The sequence below is a fragment of the Sorex fumeus genome, unplaced genomic scaffold, assembly GCF_029834395.1.
Source record: "Sorex fumeus unplaced genomic scaffold, SorFum_2.1 ptg000037l, whole genome shotgun sequence".
NCBI lineage: Eukaryota > Metazoa > Chordata > Mammalia > Eulipotyphla > Soricidae > Sorex > Sorex fumeus.
Window position 1 is genome coordinate 20,742,962 of NW_026606094.1, and position 25,658 is coordinate 20,768,619.

The following is a 25,658-nucleotide window of genomic DNA, read 5'->3' on the forward strand; positions in this document are numbered from 1 at the left end:
CTTAAGTTTTTTCCCCTTATATATCTATGAGCTTTCATTTAAAAAATACTGTTTTTGAAAAACTAAGAGTAAGAAGGATTATTTTTCTTTTAGTTTTTGCAATGCTCAGGGGTTATTCCTGGATCTATACTCAGGAATCACTCCTGGAGCTCTCAGGGACCATATGAGATGCTGGGGCTAAACCTGGGTTGACTGCATCAAGGTTAGTGACTTACCTGGTATACTATCTCGCTTGCTCCAAAAAAGGCAATTTTAATGAAATTATGAAGGTAATGCTCTAAGGGTTTCTTTCCTAAGCCTTCAGTAAAGAGTTATGTGATTTGGGGCAAAGACATTAAACCCTCTGAGTCTCAGTTTCTTTACAGCAAAATGAGCATATTATATTAGCTATTAAAGATCCTCTTCAAATATAAAATTCTATTATTATATAATAACATCTTTCTTTATTCCCTATCCTGAAGCTGTGTAATAATATTATTAATAATTTTTTTAAAAAAATAACTTATTATGACCTAGAGATAACTGAACATTATAGCAAACAATCTTGAAAATTATGAAATACAGGTCACCCAGCATGGTTCACGGTTCTTCCCTACAAATAATGAGGGTCAGTATTTTATCTTTGCATCTTGTGTTAATGACCTCTAAAGAGCATCCTGGAGATCAACTTCCAGGTCAAGTTAAAAAAGCACTTTGAGTTCATCCTGCTACTTTTCTCTCCTCTGGCATCACCTACTTTCTTGATATTAGGTTTTGATTTCTTTTTCATTTGTGGCTTGGGGAATATTGATAATCAGATCCTACTTCTGGGTATCTAGCAAGATACCACTTTATCAGAAGAGAGGCAGGAAGCAAGCCACTAAGCTCTGCACAGGACCTATATTGAGATGCTAAATGGTGAAGCCTTTCCAAGCATCCCTTGCTAAGCCAGTATCAGAAAGCTGTATCTTTGACAGTGCTGTTGACAAGATGTGCTGATTTACTGTCTCGTGTTTACCTGCTTTCCTTAGTTTTATGTACCAAGGAGTGATCCATGAGTGACCAAAGTGTCAGAGTCAGCTCTACCTGAAACATTTTAGCTGACTGCCTCCAGATGGACTAGAGCTACATTATTATAAATTATTCTTTTGGGATACTGAGACTAGACACAGAGACTTATTTTTTTTTTTTGCTTCTCTATTTTTTTTTGTTGATCTCTTTCATATTCCCCAAACACATACCTTATCTATGACCATCTTTAGAGGCTGCTAATTAAGTAGTAACAGTATACTTGCAGGAGTGTTTTCAAAACTCATTATAAAAATCTTTCTTACCAACTTAGTTCCTTTCCAAGAAATTTTACAGTGCAGCAACATTACATAGGAATTCTACATCAGAAAAATTTCAAGAGGAGATATAAAACATCAAATACATTTATAGCCAAAAAAAAGCAGTAGGTATGAAACAGAGCAAAGAAATAATGAAGTACTGCTAATGAATCATAAGCTTATCACCTTTTTTTGTTATATAAATCCCTAATTTGCTGGTCTAGAAAGCTGGTGACACTGTTTGTTAAAGCCATTCACAGCAACAACAAGAGTCAAAGAAAAATTCCACCTACTCATCAGCATTCAAACTCAGTGTGTCCCCTGTAACAAGCAACACCCTGAAAAGATGGTCCTGTGAAGCTTGTCTTGCCAGAAAGCTATTATTTCTGTTATAGCTACATGATTGGAGGAGACTGTGGCTAAGTCTTTCAGGCATACTGTATGTCCATTATCTGGCATTGATAGATGCAGATCAGATCACTAAACTCACCAGCATACGCTGAATGACTATAGCAGGGGCCTGGGGTGACTGTATTTCTCAGACTCATGTGGGCACATTATTGATCTCTGTAATCCACAAAATATGTATTTGAGCTTTACTTAGGTTAGAGAGTGAATCCTCTCTTCTTAGATAGCATTGATTGCAATTTTAAGATAGTCTGGGTAGGGTTTAAGATCGTATATGTTTGGTATAAAAAGTTTCCCTGGAAAAGGTCTACGAGAAACTGAAATCAATACTGCAATGCTACATTATACAGGAGTTAGGAATCGGGAGGTTGAATATCTACTGCAAGCTTTTCCGCTTGGTTAGAACTTAGGAGGTGTCTGAAAAATACCAGATTTCTGTGCTGTGACAAAAGCAGCACCTTTAATGAAAAGAAGGAAAGGAAATAAAACACCTTTTCTTCTTTGTAATAAATCATTTTGTTTTTTCTATAGATTGCATGTGGCGTTTGAGGCAGAGAGAGCAAGCTTGCCAATATTGCAAGCTAATGCTTCAGCATGGTTCATTTTTCACTCTGAGCAGGAAACCTCTTCTTAAACTTGTTCATTTTACAGAGGGAAAATCGAAGCGAGTGGCATATTGTCAGGGCTGCCTTATTGTCATCTTTTACAAAGGTTGCTGAAATTAATTGACTACTTACATTACCTATTGTAAAATGACTCATTTAAAAATATATTTATGGGAAAGTAGCAGGATCTAAGTGACTAGTCATTGTCTTTTGCTTTAGGCTATTATAAACTAGGAAACAAATAATAACTCCAAAATCACAGGGGTGAGGAAAATAACATACAGTTTGAAAGAAGAAACAGACTCCATTAACTATGTGGCTAGCTGAACTAAAGAAAGAAAAGAGAGCTCCAGAGAATGAAATGTAAATACTAGGTTCATTTCAGTGTCTTTAAAGGACCTATTAAAAGGTATGGTGAATCTTTTCAAAAATATTCTCAGTTTATGTCGTCTATTAGCTAAGTATTTCCTTTTACGATACTGAAAGTGTAAATTAACCCATACTGTAGTCCATGAATCATTGCTACATGCATGAACATAGTTTACTGAGTTATTCTTTCTCAAAGGCACTGCTTCTGAAACTAAACAGGAGAAATGTAAGATGTGAGTAATATTTTTACAACCACCACACTATTTTCTAGGTGGAGATTTTGAGTCCTTCTTCCCTTTTTTTCTTTTTCATCTTACTTCCTTTTCACTGAATAAGGAAGATTCTACTAATTTTCGTAGCTACTCTCCCTAACATTAGAAGCATGGAAACAAGGACATATTGTTAAAAATGAATAAATTACAGGCAAATTAAGCCATCTAGCCCAATAGCAGCAAAAGGAATGCAGTAGTTGATTTGAACAGTCTTCTTAAAAAGGAAGTGTACTTTAAAACCATCCTGCTGTGATCCTGTTAATTACCAAAGAAGCATAGAACTCTTCTGGTTCATGGGATCCTGTTACCTAGCGTGTGTGGGGTCCACCTGCATTAGCAATCAGACGTTTGCACTGTCCCTTCAGACCAGAGAGGGGTTATTATTAAAGAGAAGTCATTTACCCCAATCTGTGAGATGTACTCTGGCAGAAATTCAATAACTGTTTGTGATATGCTCATTCCACCGCTCTGTTTAGTGGCTTAATCGCTTGTCATAGAGCAGCATTTGCCTTAATCTCCATCCACCAGATGAGAAACGAAGAGAACGCCTCATTTGGGGGCTTGGTCGCAAAACACAGAATCATGTAGGGGTCTGGTTTTTCATCACAAACAACGTGAAGAAAGAGGAAAATTCCTGCCCCCCCCACCCCCTTCTCCTTTCCTCTTCTCTCCCACTGTCCCCTTCTCTCCTCTCTATCCCTCCTCTCTCTCCTCCCCCACTAACACTGCCTTTTTCTCTCCCACTCACATCCTCTGATGGGCATTCAAGCTAGTAAAATGCATGTTGGAGAATCCCACAAACACAGCTCAGCATACACAGAGCCAGAGGGCTTTTGCCTTTGAATTTCTTCTCCAAAGTAAAAGGGAAACAAACAAATGCTCTTACAATTCATACCGAAAAAAAAAAAAACATCAAAGGAGCATTTAGAGATTAAAGAAAAAAAAAAATGAATGCCAACCGAAAAAGAACTAGAATCTATTTTAATTGAAATGCTGAAATGCATATTTGAAACTTACCTTGCAAAAGCAGTTTCTGTGGAACACCTCCTTCTGTGTCTCTGCCTGCTGGATCCCTCAGTCCCTTAGTTGCGATAATCACATGGTTGTGCTCTTGCCTGGGTGGAAATAGGTGCATATGTGTGTGTGTGTGTGTAATCAAGTATACACGAATGTGTACTATAGATATGCACACACGCAAGCAAGCTTAGCTTTGCATTTTAAAATGTAAAGGCAGGCACGAGACGGCCGTGGGATTCCTTCTTTTTCTCCCGGAACTCTCTCAGTCGCAGGCTGAGGCTCTCAATCCAATGAAGAGAGATCCGGCGAGCTAGCTTTATTTCTCCTTGTTTCCATGGTGGTTAGTGGTGCATCGTTCACCCGATCAGTTGTCACACTGACATGGTGCTGCCTGCTCAGCGGTCATTAATAACTGAACACCCTCCACTCCCCAGAGAGGAGCCAATCGCTTCGGACTGCCAAGATGTAACACTCGCAGCTGCTCCCGTCTGGTTGGCTGAAACAACCTGTCTGTTCTATGACACTGCTGCTTAGGATACAAATAAATGAAACAGGCTTGCATATTTTCATAGGTCTGTCTTCCTTCCTTCCTTCCTTCCTTCCTTCCTTCCTTCCTTCCTTCCTTCCTTCCTTCCTTCCTTCCTTCCTTCCTTCCTTCCTTCCTCCGTTCCTCCCTCCTCCCTTTCTTTTCCCTCTCTCTTTCCCTCCCTTCCCTCTTTTTTCTTTTTAAGGGAGAGGATATAGAGAGGATTTTTAAAACAAGTTTCACAGTTTGTCCCCCAACCCCTGCTTTTGGAAATAGCAAGACACGCTACAGATAAAGTTTCCCCGATATTTGAAACACCTCAGAGGGATGCACAGACTTCTACTCCCTCCTTATAAAGTTCACCAATAGTACGATTTAAAAGCAGCCTGTAACTATTTTGAATTACGTTTCATTTTATATAGGTCTACTTAATACATGTACTTGCTATTCAATAACACTTGAAACAAAACCAGTGACATTTAAAAAAAAATCTTGGATGACCAGATTTTTAAAGAAAATTATATATTTGCTTCTCTGTAATTTACAACATTGGCATATGAAGGGATATTTTTAAAAATATGTTTTCCCAATTATGTTCACTTCTCCTTATGTGATGCAATTAATCTGCCAACCATATATGAATGGGTGTGTGTGTGTGTGTGTGTGTGTGTGTGTGTGTGTGTGTGTGTGTGTGAGTGTGATGTATATATCACTCCTCTGGGACAATACTTCAATTTTAGTAAACCATCAAAGCTATTAGGCTGTAAGATTGTATACTTTTAATTTATATTTACCAGGAAAATATACTGCAGTACAGCATATGTAAAGCATTTGGAAATGAAATGTAAAAAAGTAGAGCAATGTATATATTTGAAAGAACACTTGTAAGTAAATAGAAGTTTTTAAAATATGTTAAGGATGTTATTATGATGTTTTATAAAAAGTTTTTAAAATATTAAGTTTTTAAAATTAATATTCTAGAGACAGATCTTTTTGAAAAGAACAGAAGATGAAGATTAATTTATCAATAGGTCAAAAGAAATCAAGCTGGATTCATAACTCCAGCCCTACTTTTAAAGCGATGCCCTCTAGTGGACTAAAAAGAAATGACATTTTCATGTTAATAGATTTACCACTTGAAAGTCAGGGGGAGTGTAGCTATAACTGTTCCTGTTTGTTTATTTTAATTAAAATAACATAGATCAGTATTCTGCACTTCTTATAGTAATGCAAAGAATTTATTAGACAAGCAACTTATTTCTAACAACAAAATATGTTAACTATGTAGTTCTATTTTAAAAGTTCCTAAGTGTACTGTATTTTCCTTCTACAAAAATTAATTCAAATGGCTTATGAAAATTTGATAAGTTCCAGACAAAAGTGACCTCTTTATTAGTTTAATAACACTTATTTGAGGATGTTATTATGATGTTTTATTCTTTTTTTTTTCTTTTTGGGTCACACCTGGCGATGCTCAGGAAGGGGTTACTCTTGGCTTTGCACTCAGGAATCACTTCTGGCAGTGCTCAAGGGACCATATGGGATGCTGGTAATCGAACCCGGGTCAGCCGCATGCAAGGCAAACAACCTACCCGCTGTGCTATCGCTGTAGCCCCTGTTTTATTCTTTTCAAATTATTCTCAGTTTAACTGTAAATGTTAGGGATTTTTCGTCATGGTCTGAGGGTGTTGTGATGAAGTGTGTTTGCATATAATTTAATATACTCAATATACTGTCAATGATCACACTTAAAATTCTCCCCTCAATTTTACTTACTTCAATTTCTTGCTTATTCTGATTCATTTCAGTCTTAGTAAGATTTATTTCTACATGTGGAAGAAATATATTAAAATTTTATAATTATTTGAAAAAGCAATTTTAGTTTTATACCAATGAGTTCTTAAGCATTTAATTTTGGTTGATTGATATTGACTGTATAATTGACAAACCCAGTAATCAAAACAAATTATAATGTTCTTATAATGAAGGTAAGTGGTGATAATCAGATATATGATTAAAATTCTTCCTTGGTTTATAAATAAAGCTAACATACCTATGTTTTGGCCTCTTTAGAAATCAAAGAAAATTCTTAAATTTTAATTTAATGAGAATCGAGGAATATTTCTAATGCTACTTTACATTGCATTATACAGTTTTTTTTAAAGCTAAATAGTTACCTTCTAAGGTATTTTGGAGATTAGATTACTTTCCTTACAATAGTCCTTTGTTGTAGACACATTAAAACTTCAAAAGATTTTATTATAATTTTTATAGATTTGATATTGAAGAACATTGGAAGTAAGATTTCAGTGTGAGAGAGAAAACAATTTTAGCTTTAAAGGAAAAGACGGAAGAGGATTTTACTTAACTATTGTTTCCTTCTCAGTAGAATCGCTGTGTTTTGGCCATTTGAGGTTAGTCATTTACTGGAAAAATGAAAGTTACTTCTCCAAATAAATTTCCTATTATTTCATCAATATATTGAAGTAGCAAACAAAGATATTAATTGTAATGGAATAAAAATTTTAAGGCTAGGGGCTGGAACAATGGTACAGTGGGTAGGGCGTTTGCCTTGCATGTGGCCAACCCGGGTTTGATTCCCAGAATCCCATATGGTCCCTCGAGCACCACCAGGAATAGTTCTTGAGTGCAGAGCCAGGAGTAAGCCCTCTGTATTGCCATGTGCGACCCCACCCCCAAAAGCAAATATATATATATATATATATATATATATATACACAATATATGTATAATATATAAGGCTAGGGGCCAGAGATTTTGCTCAGTGATTTGGTTGAACCCCAAGTTTGACCCCCTGTAGTACCCCACATACAAAGTAGGATCCAACAACACTGCCATTGGAATTCTCCATTCACAGTAGGTGTGTTTGCTCCATGGACCAAACCATGTATGTAGGCACAGTGGCTAAACTTGTGTTCCTTAGTCACCTCACCCCAACAACAGTGAAAGGGAAGGAATGTATGGGAAACAATTTCAGGACTTTTTGATTAGTACAATTGCAAATGCTCATCAAATAAAAAAAACAAAGATCAGACTTCTAATGCCCTGAGTGGTAGATGATCAAAAGACTTGTCTACTAGCTCATAGGTCAGAAAGAGCAAGAATTCTGGCCTCTCCCCTCCTCACCTCCATCTACTACCTCTATATTTTTCCCACCTCCATATTTTTTTTTAAATTGAGTCAACCTATCTTACAAGTCCATTCATTAAAAAGATAATAATGAATCACTTAGAAACTTAGAAACTTTTGTTATTACATTGAAACTTTTGTTATTACATTGTTACTACATTGCACTGATTTTACATTGTTATTACATTGCACTGATCTGGGTACCCATTCCTCTTCCAGTGCCCATTCTCTACCACCAATGTTCCCAATGTCCCTCCCACACACACCCCCCCCACCTCTGTGTCAGGCACATTCCCTTTTCTCTCTCTTCTTTTGGGCGTATGGTTTGCAATACAGGTATTAAGTAGCCATATTGTTTGGTCCATAGTCTACTTTCAGCAGGCATCCTCGGTCCTGAGCCAGCCCTCTAAGCATCCTTTACTTGGTGGTCCCTTCCCTATCTATTCTTGGGTGTTAGTCTCCCATTATGTATCTTTCTATTCCACAAATGAGTGCAGACATTCTATAAGACCATTCAATTTAGGAACACTTTTAAGCTACCGAGAGTATCTCATCCACACAGCAAAGCCTGGCAAGCTATCCGTGAGGTATTCGATATACCAAGCAAAGTAACAAGTTTCACAATGTTACTGGGCCCGCTTGAGCAAAATCGATAAACAACGGGAGGACAGTGACAGTGATAGTGACCATATTCATTACCTTATTCACCACCAGTTTCTTGCCACCACAGTCCACTGGCCCTCCTTTCCCCCATAAGATACACTTCTTCCTGCTCCTTCTAGTAATTGCAGTTCTAGGTTCCCTTGAAGAATTTGCTCTCCTTTGGCTGTATCTTTCTTTGTGTTGCTTCACTATATCCTACCTATGAGTTACGTTATGTCGTTCTATCTTTGTTCTTTTTTCCTCTGATTTATTTCCCTTGGCATGAACCCTGCTAGTTCCGTCTCTATGTTGCAAAAAGATAATCTTGTATATAACTAAGTGGAATAGCATTGTGTAAATCGTCCACATCTTAACCTGAATTACTTACTGGACACTTAGGTTGTTTACATATCTTTTCAGTTTTAAGTGGTGCTATAATGAGCGTGCATGTGTATGTAATTGTTTTGGATCTGTGTTTTTGTTCTTCAGATACTTGTGAGTTGAATCACTCTGTGTTTTCATAGATAAAGTTTTAGGATGTTGAGATATCTCCATACTCTTTTTCCTAGAATCTGGACTATTTTATATTCCTATAAATGAGGGTATGTTTTCTTCCACATTCCTGCCAGCTCTTGTTTTTTGCATTTTTGAATAGAGGCCATTTTTATAAGATTGAGGTATTTCATTGGTGTTTTGTTTTGCACTTACCTGATAATAAGTGATATTAAAATTTTTCATCCTCCTGCTGGCATCTGTATATCTTCTTTGGTGAGTTGTCTATTCCTTTGGTCTATCTATTGATGGGTGTGTTTCTCTCTGTTGTTGACTTTTATGAGAACATTATTTATCTTGGATAATAGCACTTTGTAAAATGTATGATTTGTATTATTTTCTTCAACTTAATAGGTTTTTCTGTTCCAATAATAATTTCTATTTTTATATGCTTCTATAATTAACACCATTTTCTTCTTTCCCTTTGTTGCTGTGATTGTTGAGCAGTGGTCATACATGTTTGTTTGTGGTGATCCCACAATTTTATGGTGCTTGCACATTTCAGTTGTAAGTGCTTTCCAGGGATTGTGTCTTTTAATTATGATGTTCGTATAGATTTTGGTTGTAGTACTCAAAGACCATTACACACTTGGTTGCAGTATTCACGGACTCTTCCTTATGGTATACCGAGACTACGCACTTGCAATTCCAGAAATCTTAAATAGTAACATTGCCAGGGTCATGTGGGGGAAGTGCTGGGGATAGACCTCATGGTCTCCTGTCAGAAAGACAGGTGTTCTGACACTGCACTGTGGACAGCCCTTGGTGATGGTTTCTTTAGCTGTGCAATAGTTTGTTAGTTTGAGCTCATGTCATTTTTACGTATTGCTACATTTTCATGGGGACGGGCACTTCTGGTGGTACTCAGGGATTATTCCTGACTCAGGGATCACTGCAGGCAGCACTTGGGGGCTACATGCCAAGTGGATGATTTAATAAAGTTTAAATAAAGCAAGTTCCATCGAAGCATTTCTTACATTAGTTTTGCAAAGGATTTGGGAGAATAGAGATAGAGGGGGAAATGAAGTCTCCATTTAGGTGTAGGTTTAATTTTATGTTTTGATGGTGTTAATGATTAAATCTGGAGGCCTCAAATAAGTGTCACGTGTCTCACATCTGAGCCCACCCCCAGCCAATGTTTTAATTTTTAATGATAGATATGACTTCAGTTGAAGAGCCAAAATAATTTATACTATTCAAGGAAATTGAAAAGAGAAAGATATTGAAAATAAAGGAGAAAGTCCCTTTATCTCTTGTTTGTCTCATCCCAGATCCTTTCTCTTTCCATTCTTTCTCTTTAACTATCTCTGTAAATCCATTTTTCCTCATTTTTCTTTCTTTCAGTGCATTATTTGTCTCCCCCAAAGAAAATTCACGTTTATTTTTTACTTCTTCTCCAGTCAACTGAATAAATAAAACAATTAAGTATTTGTGAAAATATAGCAGTAGATAGACAATAGCCCAATAGTTAGTTTGTATTTTGCACAGAGATAACTAAAATGAAGTTTATCAAAAGAGGATATTTAGCAGTAATTACCTCTGATAAAATAATGTTGTTTTAATTTTTTATATTTCTCAATCTTTCTGTAGTTAATATAAATTGTTTTATAATATTAAATAATTATTTAAAATTTTAAACTGTACTTATAAGTAGAATTTTCATTCAATGACTGGACTTGTCTTGTTTATTGAAATGTATAACCTTAAATTATTATTCAGTTCTATCTAGAATGCATTAATTAAAGTAGATCAACATCTGTTAACTATCAACTTGTATCCAATAATCTAAGAAGACTATTTAATGAGCAGTCTCATTTAACCATCCCCGTTCAAAAACTGTATAGGGCTGGAGAACTACTATAGGTCTTTAGGTGCTTGTCTTGTAAGAGGTTGATCCTAGTTCTATTACTTGCACCACATATAATCTCCCAGCACTGCTCGGTAAACTTTAAGCATAGCTAGATGTGGCCCACAACAGAAAAAAAAGGAAGAAAGAAGAGCAAAAGAAAGAGTGCATCTCAATGAAGATATTTCCCTTATTTTATAGCATTTACCTTCTATTTTTATATTATATATTATTATATATTACCTTTTATTATTTTACATTGTCTTATTCCAGCTTGTATTTTGAATTTTGATTTATTTATTTGATAGTAAGCAACTTTGAAGGCAAAAATTATGTTTATTTCCTTTATATTTTCAATAGAATTTTTACACATTAAGAAATTATTTAATATCATTGAATGAGTGAAAGAGTAACTTGCAATTTCTACATGTTGATTTTCCAATTTTGAGTAAAATCGGAAATTATTTACAAAATTGTAAGGCCCTGCCCATCATAGAATACATTTTGTTAGATTATTGCTTCCATTGTATAAGAGGCTATTCATAAGAGAACTGTTAATTATCATAAAATGTAATGTGGCTCTTGATCTGGCCTTTTTCTTTACGATCACTTTCTCCTGTCATCTTCTTTGAATTGGATTTATTTACTATCATTGCATTCATGTAATTACATGATTCATATAGAATTCTAGGCAAAATCAGGTCCCATAACACAACCAAGATGTAGTCAAAAATAAATAAGCAATGAGATAGATATAACATATTGCTCTTGATGCAGTATTCTTAGGCAAAATCTGTTACTATTTTCAGGCTTTTATATGCTTTCTTTTGCAGAGGCAAATAAATGAAACTGATCAGTTTATATCCAAAGAAGAGATCAATGCAGTGATTTCTGAGCAAGAAAAAAATCAAACTTTTTGTCAGTAAAATATTAGGTATTGAGTTATATTCCACCATCTCAACATTAAAGGATCATTAAAATTTTCATGAATATTTCATGTCATGTTTCCTTACCTTCTACTAGATGTTTGAACAAAGAGGACTGTTACCATTCTTCAGTTCTCTTCCTTCATTGATGGAGAGTGCAAGAGGCCCAGAGCTAAATTTCTTCTTATAATCTTTTATGACTATTCACAGAGTTATTCCTTCTAGCGGGGAATATGTTTTGAAGAGAGAAAGATACTTGCTACTGCTAGTAAAGAAGACAGAAAAGATGGGAAAATCTTGTCACTAATACCTGCTTTGATTTCACCTCTGAACTTGGAACTTCACGTCTTAAAACTGTCGTTAGCTCTATTTTATAATCCTACATATATTCTTGTAGAACTCCCTTCTCTAGCCCCTAGAACTTTAAAATCTTTTGTTCTTATATCTATATTTACAAATGGGTTGAGTAGATGATCAAACAGAGGTAATGTTGGACATAAACTGGGCACTGAATACATATTTACTTTTGAAAGTTACCCCTACATTTATTCTCACTGTGTTTACATCATACAAGCTAGATTTTTCCTGGATTTAGCCTATTCATGTGCTAGTTTCTGATTCAGGGAATTGAAAAGGGGAGTTCTGACTAATATAAGGCATGCTTAAATTAAGTCAAATGCATATGGATGAATATGCAAACTTTTCCTCATAAAATTTGGGTTTTGTCTCTCTATACCTTTCATTGACCTCTAGGTATATCTAGAGCATTCTAAAAATGCATTCAAGGAATTATGAAAAGAGAATAACAGCCAAGATTCCTGCCAGTCCCCTTTAAGTTTGTAAGTAGCTACCTATACTAAGAATGTGTGTATTAATTAGGATACCCTTAGCTGCCAGAGAGACACCTGCTTTTTAAATTAGCTCAAACTTACAACTAGTTCAAATTGAAAAGTGACATTATGGCAAGGGTAATGTATAATCTTATGTGCGATACTTTGTAGAAAGGGGCAATTTAAACCATAGAGAAATTTGTTATAGAATTGATTACCCTTGATCTGTTGTCAGAAGATTTTTTTTGTTTGCTCCTGTTTGCTTTTCTCTTGATATATTGGATTTATTTTCACATACTGTAGACTTCTTTGTTCTCATGTCCATAAGCATGGCTTCCAACAATTCCCATGTCAAAGGACTTGAAGTTTTACCACCAAAGAGACTGTTCCTTTCTCTTAGCACCAATTTGGAAAAGTCGACTGCACCCAGGTGGAGGGAGATCTCTGACTAACTTAAATGGACCATATGCTTATCTCTGTTGTTTCCATCCTGTTATCCCATTTAAAACATTTTATGTCAGATATATCTGTATTATAAATAGTATATGTTATATTTTATATAGTAGCGATAGCACAGAGGTAGGGTGTTTGCCTTACATGCAGCCAACATGGCCAACCCGAGTTCGATTCCTCCGCCCCTCTTGGAGAGCCCGGCAAGCTACCGAGAGGATCTCACCTGCATGGCAGAGCCTGGCAAGCTACCCATGACGTATTCAATATGCCAAACACAGTAACAAGTCTCATGATGGAGACGTTACTGGGCCCGCTCGAGCAAATCCATGAACAACGGAGGACCATGACCGTTGCCATGAATATATAATATATATTTATATTAGATATTTATTATGTTTAAGTTTCACTAGGCAGCTGCATTTACCACATCTCTTTATTTCAAACACTTAATATGTAGACAGATGCTCTTTCTTCTTTTACAGATATATTTAGTGGTTAGGTTACTTTAGATAATATTTGAAGTGTGTGATGTTAAATTCAACATCACAACCAACAATGACAACCAACTTCAGTGTTGGAAGTCATATCTTACGGCTAAGCTAGAGGTTTGAACATCTCACTCTGCTAAATATAGATGTTATCAAATGAGACTTAGAGAGGCATGTTTTAAGCACACACTTAATGGTTTTCTTTAGCAAAGCATCAGTAACCACAGTGCTAGTAGGGTGGAAGGTGCTGATTCTTGGGTGCCCTTTCTCCGTATATTTTCTGCTGGGAATGTGTTCCCAGATGATCTGAACTGTGTCCTCTCTGCTATCCTCTGCACTACATGAAGCCTCTAGCTGAGATTCAAGCCACTTGCTCTCATTATCTGTTTGACTCTCAGTCAACTCACTATCTGAGATGGGGCCCTCTTTCACCTAATTTTGCATGTTTTTCTCTGTCACAGTTAATAAGGCCCCTCATGTTTTCTTCAGCTCTCCAAGTTTCCCCATCTTTTTCTACTTTCCCCTCACATTCATTGATAAAGCCATTTTTGCAGCTGTTTCCAAATTCTCTTATTCCATTTCCTTTGCTTAAATCTAATTCCTTACAGGACCTGGGTACTGTCACAACTCTTTCTGCTCAGAAGCTGTTCTTCCCCCCTACCCTTAGGGCTATGTAGTGTATGCACTTCCATATATGTATGCATGTTGATGGGGGACAATATTTTACACCTTGTAACTTCTCACTGTCGGGTGTTTGTCATTATTATAACCATATGTAGGCCCATATTATCCGTTGCTATTTCATTTTGTTATTGTTAATTTTCCTTGGTGTATATGAGACAATATCTTATTTTTTCTTTTTGTGTCATACCTGGCAATGCAAGGGGTTACTCCTGGCTCTGCACTCAGGAATTACTCTGGGTGGTGCTCGGGTTGGTGGGGATCGAACCCCGGGTCAGCCATGTGGCAAGGCAAATGCCCTACTCGCTGTACTATTGCTCCAGCCCAGGAGACAATATCTATTGAACAGTATTTTTTTTTTTTACCCAAAACTGCTCTGCTAATAACAGTTTGAGAGAGTTTAACTTTTAAGTGTATCTAGTCAAAAATTTCTGTTTCTTTGAGTGAAAATAACATTTACTTTTACTTCATTTCAAAATAGAATTTAACATCAGCATCTTTTCTAATACAAGTCTCTCTATACTTTGATCTTCAGTCTTTGTTATTGTTTGTTTGTTTGGAGGGGCCCCATTGTGCATTGCTCAGGGCTTATTATTGGCTCTGAGCTCAGGGATCATTTCAGGAGGGATTTGGGGGATCAAATGTGGTTCCAGAGATAAAATCCAATCAGCTGTATACTAGGCAAATGTCTTACTTACTGTACTTCCTCTTCAGACACTTTGAGATTTTATTATTATTGTTGTTGTTATTATTATTAATAATATACTATTTTGGTTTGGATGTTGTACCAGATGATACTCTAATTATTCTCAGCTCTATACTCAGGGATCATTCCTGCAAATGCCAGGGATCAAACCACGGTTTGTTACATGCAAGGCAAGGGACATTTCCTGTACTATCTCTCTTACCCTATTCTTCACTCATTATCACTATACTCTCATTTCATCTCTTTTTTTTGGACACCAAAAAACCTTCAAATCTCCCAGTCCTCTTCCCTCCCAGTTGTCTCTCTCTTTTCTTTCTTACTTCTCTTGGCTGATTACTGAAACTAAAATCAGTCACCTTGATTGTATTCCTCTAGTCATCTACTGTATGTGTCCATTCAAAATGCTTGGAAAATGCAAAATTCTTTGTTTTCAGCTTTTATCATCATGTGTTAATTTGTTCCTAGGAGAATTTACACAGCAGTATACTCTGTCATCTACAAAAAAAATGTTAACCATCATTATATCTGGATCTTTAACAGTTTTCTTCTGTCCTTGAATTTGTCCTATGTCAGCTCTTCAATCAGCTATGTTAGAGATGGTTCTAAGCTTTTGCACTTTCTTAGCTGCTACTTCTCAATCTGAATATCTCAAAGGGAAAATGGCATTATTTTAACTAAATTGAATTCAGACCGTAAGGTGTAAACTTCCTTATTTTCGCAATCTCTCAACTTTCTAATCCATGCTCATGCAAAATCAGCATTAATTATTTTATAGTTTTAACAAGATTTGTTATTATTGACAGTCTGTATGTCTCTCCCTTTCATTCTTCAAATTCATTAATCTCTGTGGTCTCAGGAATTCCAGCCTGCATTTCACACTTTCTCTGAAATCTATAGACATGCTTAATTCCTTACTCATATGTGAAACTAATCTAAGATGATCCCTATGTGGGATCCCTATTTCTCTTTTTATTAATTTTATTTATGGTATGGCTACCCGTTCACAGAGAGAAGCAACAATTATGATATTTCTTCTGTCTTTTTTCCTTTATTCAGCATATCATTAAATTTTGAAGATTCTTTTCTCTTTTTTTCTTTTTTTTAGAAATCATCTTCAGCCTTAGTTGCTGCAGTTGTTCTAACTTTCCTCCTTTTAATCATACTCACTTTATCTTTCTTCTGTATAATATCCAAAAAAATGAAAAAAACAACAGCTACTCCATTTGTGTCTTAATTGAGAGCAAAATGATAATCCAAGTACCTTAGCAATTTGATTACCAATATAACCTGACTTTTATGTCCTTGTACTTTTTAGATGTCACAGTTTGCTCTGGCCTTGGAAATGTGTGTTTTTTCCTTTTTTTCCTCAATTACCATCCTGATACTTCTTTCATCTGTGTCTTTGCTTATTTTATCTGGGGTTCCTGAGGTACTGACTCCCTTAATACATAGTCACGCACATTCTTTTCTCAAACACAGTTCTCCTCCACTAGTTTTCCTTGATTTTTCCTTAATTCTTCAAAATATGCTATTTTGTAGAAAGTCTGTTCTCTGCAAAAAATTGATGGATTTTGTTCTGTGTTTGACTTCTGCCTCTGGGCCCATAATATAGAATAATTGATTGGGATTATTGATGGATAGAGGTGTGAGTATAGATTTGATAAATAAGAAAATAAAATTGCTAAGTTTTTAAACACAGAAGCATTAAGTCTTTTAAATCTATAATTGTTGTTGTTTAATATAAATGACAATAAGGTTTTGCTTATTATTTGCACACTGTGTGGGACAGTTAGTCACGGTCCATTGCTAACTGGGCCAGAGATTTCTGCTCTTGATTTTATAGAGAACCACTGTATAAATATGAACCAAGAGGCAGACTTCATCACAATTTATGGGAAAAAAGAGCTCATAAGTATCAATGATGGAGATTCAATATTTGGTTTGATAGAAAATTTAATATTGTTGTTATTTTGTTATTCTATTTATTACTGCTGCTATTTAGAGGAATACAAATGATTTTCCTTGTGCTGTCTACAAAACACAGTGGGATACATCAGAATTTGAAGTATATATTGCACTGCAAATGTGGAAATTTTGTATTTTGAAATTAAAGTCCTGGACTAACAACCAGTGGTGCTGTTTGAGTGTTACTACACACAAGCCATTCAGTGTGCATTGCACTATATGCATAGTTTTTTTTTTCTTATTGTATGAAGAGATAAGTACATCCCCTTTCCACAGAGAGAAAATAGCTTCCAGAGATTGGTTATAAAAGTAGTGAAGAAGTAGTGCTGGAATACAAAGTAAACTCAGTAACTTCTTTTTTGAAAAATGGGGTCCAACCAGAGCAGTGCTAGTGTTTGTGTGTAGCCAGAGCACTGTTGGCAATCCTGTATCTGCCAATTCAGCGCGTGGACCAGGAGATGCAGTGATGCTTGTTCACTCTCGGGGAGATTGAGGACCAGCATTGCCAAGGATCCAGCTCAGGACCTCATACTCTTGAGCATTACTCATTGCAAGGCCAGAATTCTTAAAAGTGTATTTTCTTTTATTTCTTGAAGATGGGAAGTATTGAGGGGAAATGGGTGGGACATCTTGGGGCCACATCCAACTATTCTGAGATCTTATTTTTGGTTCTTTACTCAGGGATCATTCTTTGTGGTGCTTGGGAACTCAATGACAGAATGGGGATTGAACCCAGGTCCTCTGTAGGCAAAATAAGCATCTTTATCCCAGTAAACTATATTTTCTTAGCATCAGAATTCATCTCAGATCCTTATTCTTTTATTTAGAAATTCAGTACTACAACTTTTGCTTCTTACACTATCAACTAAGGTAAAACAGAAAACAAAAAACAAAACTAATTCATGAGGCTGGAGTGATAATAGAGCTGGTAGGGTACTTTTATGCGCTGACCCAGCTTCTATCCTTGGCATCCTGTATGCCACAGGTCTAATAATAATAATAATAATCTCACAGGTCTCCTGAGCCTGTGAGAAGTGATTTCTGAGACAGAATTAAGCCTTGATCACCACTGGCATGTCCCCGCAATAAAACAACAACAACTAATTCATGTTGGTTTTCAGGATATTATAGTTGTCTGTACTTGACTGCCTTTTGAAGTCAATATTTAAGAAAAATAAAATTGTAACTCTACTAGATCAGCTAGATCTTTTTCTAAATATTGTATGGACCTGAAAATAAGTGGATAAATAGATACATATACATAAAACTTCAACATTGATATACATAGATTACTTTTTACAAATATAGCCGAGATGCAAGAAGGTAAAATTTATATTCTTTTCTGGAAAGAATGATACTCTTTTCTAAAAGAATTTCAAAGCTTTATCAAAGATGATTGCCTCATAGAAAATCAGAAGATGTAGTGTCTAGGCAGAGGCAGTAAAAAAAAAAGTCAGGCAAGCTTAGGCTTTTAAGGTAAGGGAACGTTTTAAATTATAGTCAAACAAAAGAATAACATGTGTCTCTTTTGTGAAATTGCTTATCATTCTTCCTTCCCACAGACAGGCTGCAAAAATGAGTAAATTAACCCTCACCATTAAGAGTGCTTCTTATGTCCTTAACCTTTTATAAAGGCTACGTTTTATTAGAAATGCAATGAATATTCAGTGTTTTAGCCATTTCAGACTTCGGGGGTGCTCACCAGCTGTAGAATGCGTACTGAGAGCCTGTGTGTGCACGCGAGGCAGGGAGAAGCCTGGCCGACTGGAGGGGCTGTGCGGAAGGCTTACGCATAGTTCCCATTACTAAGGAAACCACTCGTTTTGTCTGAACATGCTCTGAATAGATGTCTCATTTGAAGTCTAGTGCTCAAACCATGAGGATTGCATTATGGAGCCGAGAAAGAAATGAAGGGAACAACAACAACCCAAAAAAAAAAAAAAAGCTTGAAAATGCCACCAAGCATTCACAAAGCATCGTACTGTAATAACATTCCATGAGACAGAAGGTGCATTTATTTTTGCCGCATTCCAAGTTATTTTGGTGTTATCAAAGCAAATTCCTCTGCGGGCCCACGTAATCAAAATAAGTAAAGCAGATGTTTGTCTGACCTATTCTTAATTCTGACTCTTGTTAAGGTCTTACTCAGAAGTGTAACACACTACCCAGGAAAGAGAAAATATGGATTCTCTTATTAAGCTAGATTTGCTTCATTGTGCTTGGTTACTAAATGGTCTAGTGCTAGCTTTGGGCCAATAAAAGAACACATGTTCAGAATCAGACCTCAGAATTCACAACCTCCGAACCATCACTGTTAGATACGAACTGTTGCTTTGGTGTTCTTTAATGAGCATCCGTTTCAGATTTCAAATTTAAAAAAAGTACTTCTAGAACCCTCTTGCTCTCTTCTGATTTACCTGGCAACCTACTGGGGGGTAGGGAGAAAAGCTCCTACTGAAAATAGATTTTTCTTGCCTTCCCACCCTAAGAAGGTAGGATTCATGAAATTTATTAATTTATTACACTATGGTCCTTATCATCTCTGTTCCCACTCTTTGATGTGAACAATTTGTTTTTTTTTTTTTAAGGTACGTGCAGGTTTGGAGCTGGAGAGGTAGTCCAGCAGGTAGAGCACTTGTCTTGCGTGTGACTGACCAGGGTCCACTCTCTGGTGCCTGATATGGTTCCTTGAGTCTGTAAGGAGTAATCTCTGAACACAGAACTGGGAGTAATCCCTACACAAAGTCACATGTGGCAAAAGAACAAACAAACAAAATGGTAGAAAATATGTACATAAAGTTCTGTGCAGATAACCCAATCATACACATTTTCACCACTATAGAAGTTAAAAAGCAAAGAACTGTCACTATAAGGATAGGCAGCATATGTTTTATTTTATTTTATTTATTTATTTCTTATTTTGGTGCAATACATGGTGATAACTTGGGGCTTATTCCAGTCTCATCACTCAGGGGTTGCGGGACTATAGGAGGTTTCAGGGATCAAACCTGGGTTGGTGGCATGCAAGGGCATCATCCTATCAGCTGCAATGACCCTGAAGCCTCTGTATCTTTTTTTTTTGAGATACTTTAATCCTTTCAGAAAATAAAACACATATGCAGATATTAATACATTCTATCAGTACCTTGGTGACTACTATTTTGCTGGCACTCACAGCAGATGCCAGTGACTAAATGAGATTTTTAGACTTGCAGCCTAATGTTTAAGGAGCTGTAGTCAAGCCCTCTCTACAGAAGTTGCTAAAGTGTCTCCTTAGAACAGCAGTGTACAGAGTTCTAAAATTTCTACAGCATAAAAACAAATTTGATACATTTATACAAACTTGTTTCTGTCATGGATTCTTAAAAATGTATGCTATAAAATTTACAAACAAACTAAACCAGCAGCATTGTCATAGTCTTAATTTTTTAACACCTTTTTGAATTCCCCTTAAGCAGTTGTATGAGCAGTTGTACATTTTTAATAAACATATTTCAAGCACATACCTTTTTCTGGTTTCCTTCCTGACCAGGTTTGAGAAATACGAACAACAGACTAGTTGTTTCCTGTAATGTAATTGCATCCCAACACTACTTAAAAGGCCTCAGATTTGAAATAAAGTTTGTTCTCGTGAAAGTACATAAGTACTTATCCTATGGATAATATCCTTACTGGTTCTGATTACGAGCTTTCAATTCATTCTGAAATGAACAGCCTGAAGCTGCCAGCTGTTTCTGCTCTGATGTGCCTGCAGAGTATTTACTTAGAGTGTATGTTTAGCAGTTTAGCTATCTCGTGGCTGCTGACAAGAGAATTCTAATACTGAGACTGCTAACAAAGTTTCTGTGTTTGAAATGAATATACATTTAAAAGTCCCTCATAGGTTAGCCTGTCAAAGTTTGGCAGAGATCAAGATGTATGTATCTTCATATTCTTGGTACTCAGCATGAGGCCTGTTTTAGAGTGAGCATTCAGTAGAGGAGATTGGACCAAATTATTAGATGTGTGCAGGGGAGGGAAATGGCAAACTCAGCATTTTAAATGACCCCTAGCCTAACTAATTCACTGTTAAGTGATGAAAACATGAAATGTTTAACTTGATTTAACATTTAGTCAATAAAACCTATTTCTCACATAGCACCTCAATCATACGTAGCTCTTTTTAAAAAGATACACTTTGTATGTGTATAGAGGTGACAAGATTTTTTTTAATAAGAATTAAGTCAAATGTGACTGCCTCTGATTTGTTTTACCTATATGGTTGTATTTGTACTACATTCCTTTAATGGGAGAACTCTCAAAATGTCTCCAGGGACTACGAATCATTAGATATTCATGATAATCCTGTTTCGACCTACAAGCAGTAATATCTGCAGTCTGTTGTAAAAACCACACATTTTCATAAAGTGAGACTCATCTAAGTTGTAGGGGTACGTCCTATTTAGAAGAATAAATTTGTTAGTAAATCTAGGGAATAATTTCAACAAGAATGGGAAATTTACAGTTATCACCTGATTTACTAGCACACATCTAAGTTTAGTAATGTTAGTAGCACACTTAGCCATAACAATAGTGAATAACAAAGAGGTTTGAGTACTATAAAGTGTTAACAAAAACCCCACCCCAGAGGGGAGATTTAATCCTCGCCATTAATACTGAAATTCAGGAGAATCAGGAGAATCATATTATATCAGGGGTCAGTGTTCCAGAGACTCACAGTGCTGTTAAAAGCCAATGTGCCTATACTTAGTGAACTGAGAGAAATTGTTAGAATATGAGATCAAATGGTTACCAGAGCTGAGATCACCTGTGTTTTTACAAAACATGCACGAGAACTGGATTTTAATTGTAATAAATATAGATAGAGAGATTGGTTTATTTATTTACTTTTATTCAGTGTTTCATAAACACACTGCACTGCTATACCAAGAATCGGTAAGGGAGAAATAGATGCCAATGTCTGGACTCCAATTATAGTTCAGTAGATGGTAAGAAGTGGTTGCAGTGGAGATGCTTTATGTTTGACTTGAAAGGACTACTGATAGATTATATACAAGGGATATAGGAAAAATATCATTCAAACAAGATTTCTACACTGTGGATTAACCACTTATGTGTAGGAATGTTGGTGCTTTGAGGTCAGATGTGGAGAAGATCATTTTCCAATATTTCTTTTCATCTTAAAGAAATATATTTATTTCTATTCATCTGTACAAATATGTTTTCCTATAAATCTCAAGTATTTTATTTTTTCTTTCACTACATAGGAATTAAATATATATATATATATATATATATCCTTATTGCTATCATTTTATTGTAATTTTGGCCAGATCTGGCAGTGAAAGAGATACAGGCATTCAGATGTTTTTAGAGGTTAAAGAAATTGTATTTTAAGAAATTTTGGGTCTGTCACCCTCTTCCTTTGCAACCAAATTTCATTAGCAGGAACATGACAGTGTTGATTCTTAGCAGGTACAATCTTTGTGAGCCAACCTACTTTCTCAAAAATGATCTGAGATTTTAATTTTTAAAAATCTTTAAAGAAAAAAACCTGGAGCCATGCTGATGCAGGAATACTGACTGCAGATTTTTGTCCATTCACAATTCCCAGATTCTTCATTATTTTCAAGAATGAAAATATCGAGTAATAAAGTTGCTCAGATTCAAAGTTAGAAAGTAGAAAAGTCTGTTGGAAAGTGGAGAGAAAAAAAAATCTCTGTATGTGGAGAGGAACTTGGTATAGGATTAAGTTGTCTTTGACTCATTTTGTGTGTGGGGGGGTGAGGGTGATGGTGTGAGTTATTATAGGAAAACGGGGTCTTTGTGTTACAGTGACTGCAAAGAATTACATGTAAGAGGTTTTCCTATGGACCCTTATTCATGAACTTTGGGCTCTTTGCAGTTTTTGTTTGTTTGTTTGGGATTTTAGGCCATACCCACCAATGCTCAAGGGCCACTCCTATGGGATGGCAGGAATCAGGTCAGGTGTGTTCAAAGCAGTGTTAGCATTATCTGCCATCTCACCCACTTCTGAGCTCTTTGCATTTTTTTTTTTTTTTGCTTTTTGGGTCACACCTGGCGATGCACAGGGGTTACTACTGGCTCTGCACATAGGAATTACTCCTGGCGGTGCTCAGGGGACCATATGGGATGCTGGGAATTGAAACCGGGTTGGCCACATGCAAGGTAAATGCCCTACCCACATCTTTGCATTTTTTACCAGTTGAAAAAAGTTTTACAGAGGGTGCAAGGATCAAATACAGCATTTTGACAGGATGTCTTAGATATTTCCTATTATCTTTCTCTAGATGAGCCTAAGCTTTGGGACAGAATTTTATGTTGGACAATTGTTTTTTTTTGTTTGTTTGTTTTGTTTTCTATCTTTCTTCCTCTCCTTTTTTTCCCTTTAATGAATCACTGTGAGATACAGTTACAAAGCTTTCATGATTGAGTTTCAGTCATACAAAGATGGGATATGTTGGACAATTGTTAATTCCTATTTATCTGAAAGCTCAATAATTCACAGGAAATCCAAAATGGAGGATGGGAATAGTAAAAAATGGGACTGCTCATGACAGCTGACCAGAGAAAACTTGAGGCTTGGTCTTTGAAGACCCAATGGTATTCAAGGCATATTCCTGGATCTCCACTTAGGCATCACTCCTAGAAGTCTTGGAGGACCAGGTGGGGTACTGGAGATTGAATCCAGGTCAGTGCTTGCAAGGGAAGTTACCCAGCCAACTGCACTACTGCTCCAACTCCTATTTAGAGAATTCTATTTGTTAGAAGAACAAATATTTGATAGGAAAATGGCAAAAAATGAGAGAAATAATGACATGCTTCATATCACTTAATCACGTAACTTCCTGTTAGTCGTCGATTTGCTCAAGCGGGCGCCAGTAACGTCTCCATTTGTCCCTGTTGCGTGCTAGTGTAGCCCAATGGCATCTGTTCGCTCTGGGATCATAAAGAGCCTCAAACCGATCGTTCATGATCTTCACGAAGAAGTCTGACCATCTGGTAGGTGGGCGGCCACGTGGTCTTTTGACATCCCGTGGAATCCAGTCAGTAACAGCTCTAGTCCAGCGGTCGTCTTTAAATCTCATTACGTGACCAGCCCATCTGATTTTTGACACCTTGGCAAATGAGACACCGTCCCTGATTCTTTTTTTTTTTTTATCATTTTTTTTATTAGTGAAACACCATGAGGTACAGTTATAGACTTATAAATTTTTGTGCTTGGGTTTCAGTTATACAATGATCAAGTACCCATCCCTCCACCAGTGCTCATCCTCCCCCACCACGGGTCCTAGCATCCCTCCCCCCCATCCCCCCCCCCCCCCCGTCCCACCCTGCCACTGTGGCAGGGCATTCCCCCTTATTCTCTCTCTTCTTTTGGGTACTGTGTTTTGCCAGAGAGGCATTGAGTAGCAATCATGTTTGGTCTATAGACTGCTTTTAGCATGTCTCTCCCACCCTGGGAGGGTCTTCACAACACCCTTTATTTGGTGCTCTCTTCTCTATCTGAGCTTCCTTTTCACCTAGGCGTCCCTGATTCTTGATCGTCAACGGATGTCGGAACTCCGGATTTTTTCTCTCATTTGAGTGAAACGTGATATTCCAAGCATAGCTCTCTCTATTCTTCTTTGGGAGACCTGAATAGCATTCTCATCCTGTTTGCATAGGGCCCAGGTCTCTGAGGCATATGTTAATGCAGGAAGAACAGTGGAATCAAAGAGATGTGTCCAGAGCCGGAGGTTCTTCGTCCTCTTACTCCTGCGCAGCTCGGGTGCCAGGTCATTTGTCATGTTGACTTCTCGACCTAGGTACACATAGCTGTTGCATTCGGAGATGGTCATTCCGTTGAGAGTGAATGGGGTGTCAGGAACGAGGCTGTTTCTCATAAACATTGTCTTCGTAAGATTCAGCTGTAGTCCTACCTTTCCACACTCACGGTCAAAGTAGGCCAGTATTTGTGCCGCTTGGCTGATGTTTGGTGTTATTAAAACGATGTCATCAGCAAAGCGGAGGTGGTGTAGTTGCCGACCATCTATCTTCACTCCCATTCCTTCCCATTCCAGTCGTCGCATGATGTTCTCGAGGGTGGCACTGAAGAGTTTCGGTGAAATGGTATCACCCTGCCGCACCCCTCTCTTGACATCAACGATCACTTCTTTGTAGAATGATGAGATCCTGGTAGTGAATCTGTAATACAGCTCATGGAGGATCCTGATGTATTGAGTTTGTACGCCCTGATTGACTAGGGCTTCAATGACCGCTTCCGTCTCAACAGAATCAAAGGCCTTCTTTAAATCAATGCTTCATATATTCTTATTTTATTTGGGATCAAGATTAACTGGGTTTACTCCTAACTGTTAGAAATAAAGTTGTTCCTGCTTTGTTAGAAATTCACTTCCTGCAAAATAGATTGCAAGAAGTGTTTCCTCTACCAAGTGATTTGGATGGTTGATTATCATACCTTGGCAATTGTTCTGTAGCACTGTAGAACTGTCCTCCGCTTGTTCATGGGTTTGCTCAAGTGGGCACCAGTAATGTCTCCATTGTAAGACTTGTTACTGTTTTTAGCATATCGAATACACCATGGGGAGCTTTGCCAGGCTCTGCCGTGCGGACTGGATACTCTTCGGTAGCTTGCCGGGCTCTCAGAGAGGAATGGAGGAATCAAATCCGCGTCGGCCACGTGCAAGTCAAATGCCCTACCCGCTATGCTATTGCTCCAGCCCAGGTCAAGTAACAGGAAGACAACACTGAACAAGCCAGTAAACTCTATGTACACATAATGTACACAGTAAACTCTATGTACATGGAAATGTACACAGAATTTATTCTGAACACAATAAATCATAGAATACCCCATATCAGATCAATGAGGATAGTTCTCACACCCACTT

General features: G+C 36.9%; 2 protein-coding genes across 3 annotated transcripts in view; one reads left to right on the forward strand and one right to left on the reverse strand.

The window, feature by feature from the left end:
* The window catches only part of LRRN3 (leucine rich repeat neuronal 3), a 33,795-nt gene extending 29,232 nt beyond the window's left edge, over positions 1 to 4,563 (reverse strand). Inside the window, exon 1 of the mRNA XM_056118039.1 lies at positions 3,979 to 4,563. The gene's annotated coding sequence lies outside the window, so the exon portion shown is untranslated. The remainder of the gene's footprint in view (positions 1 to 3,978) is intronic.
* IMMP2L (inner mitochondrial membrane peptidase subunit 2) overlaps positions 1 to 25,658 on the forward strand; it is a 905,603-nt gene that overhangs the window by 433,622 nt on the left and 446,323 nt on the right. The window lies entirely within an intron of this gene.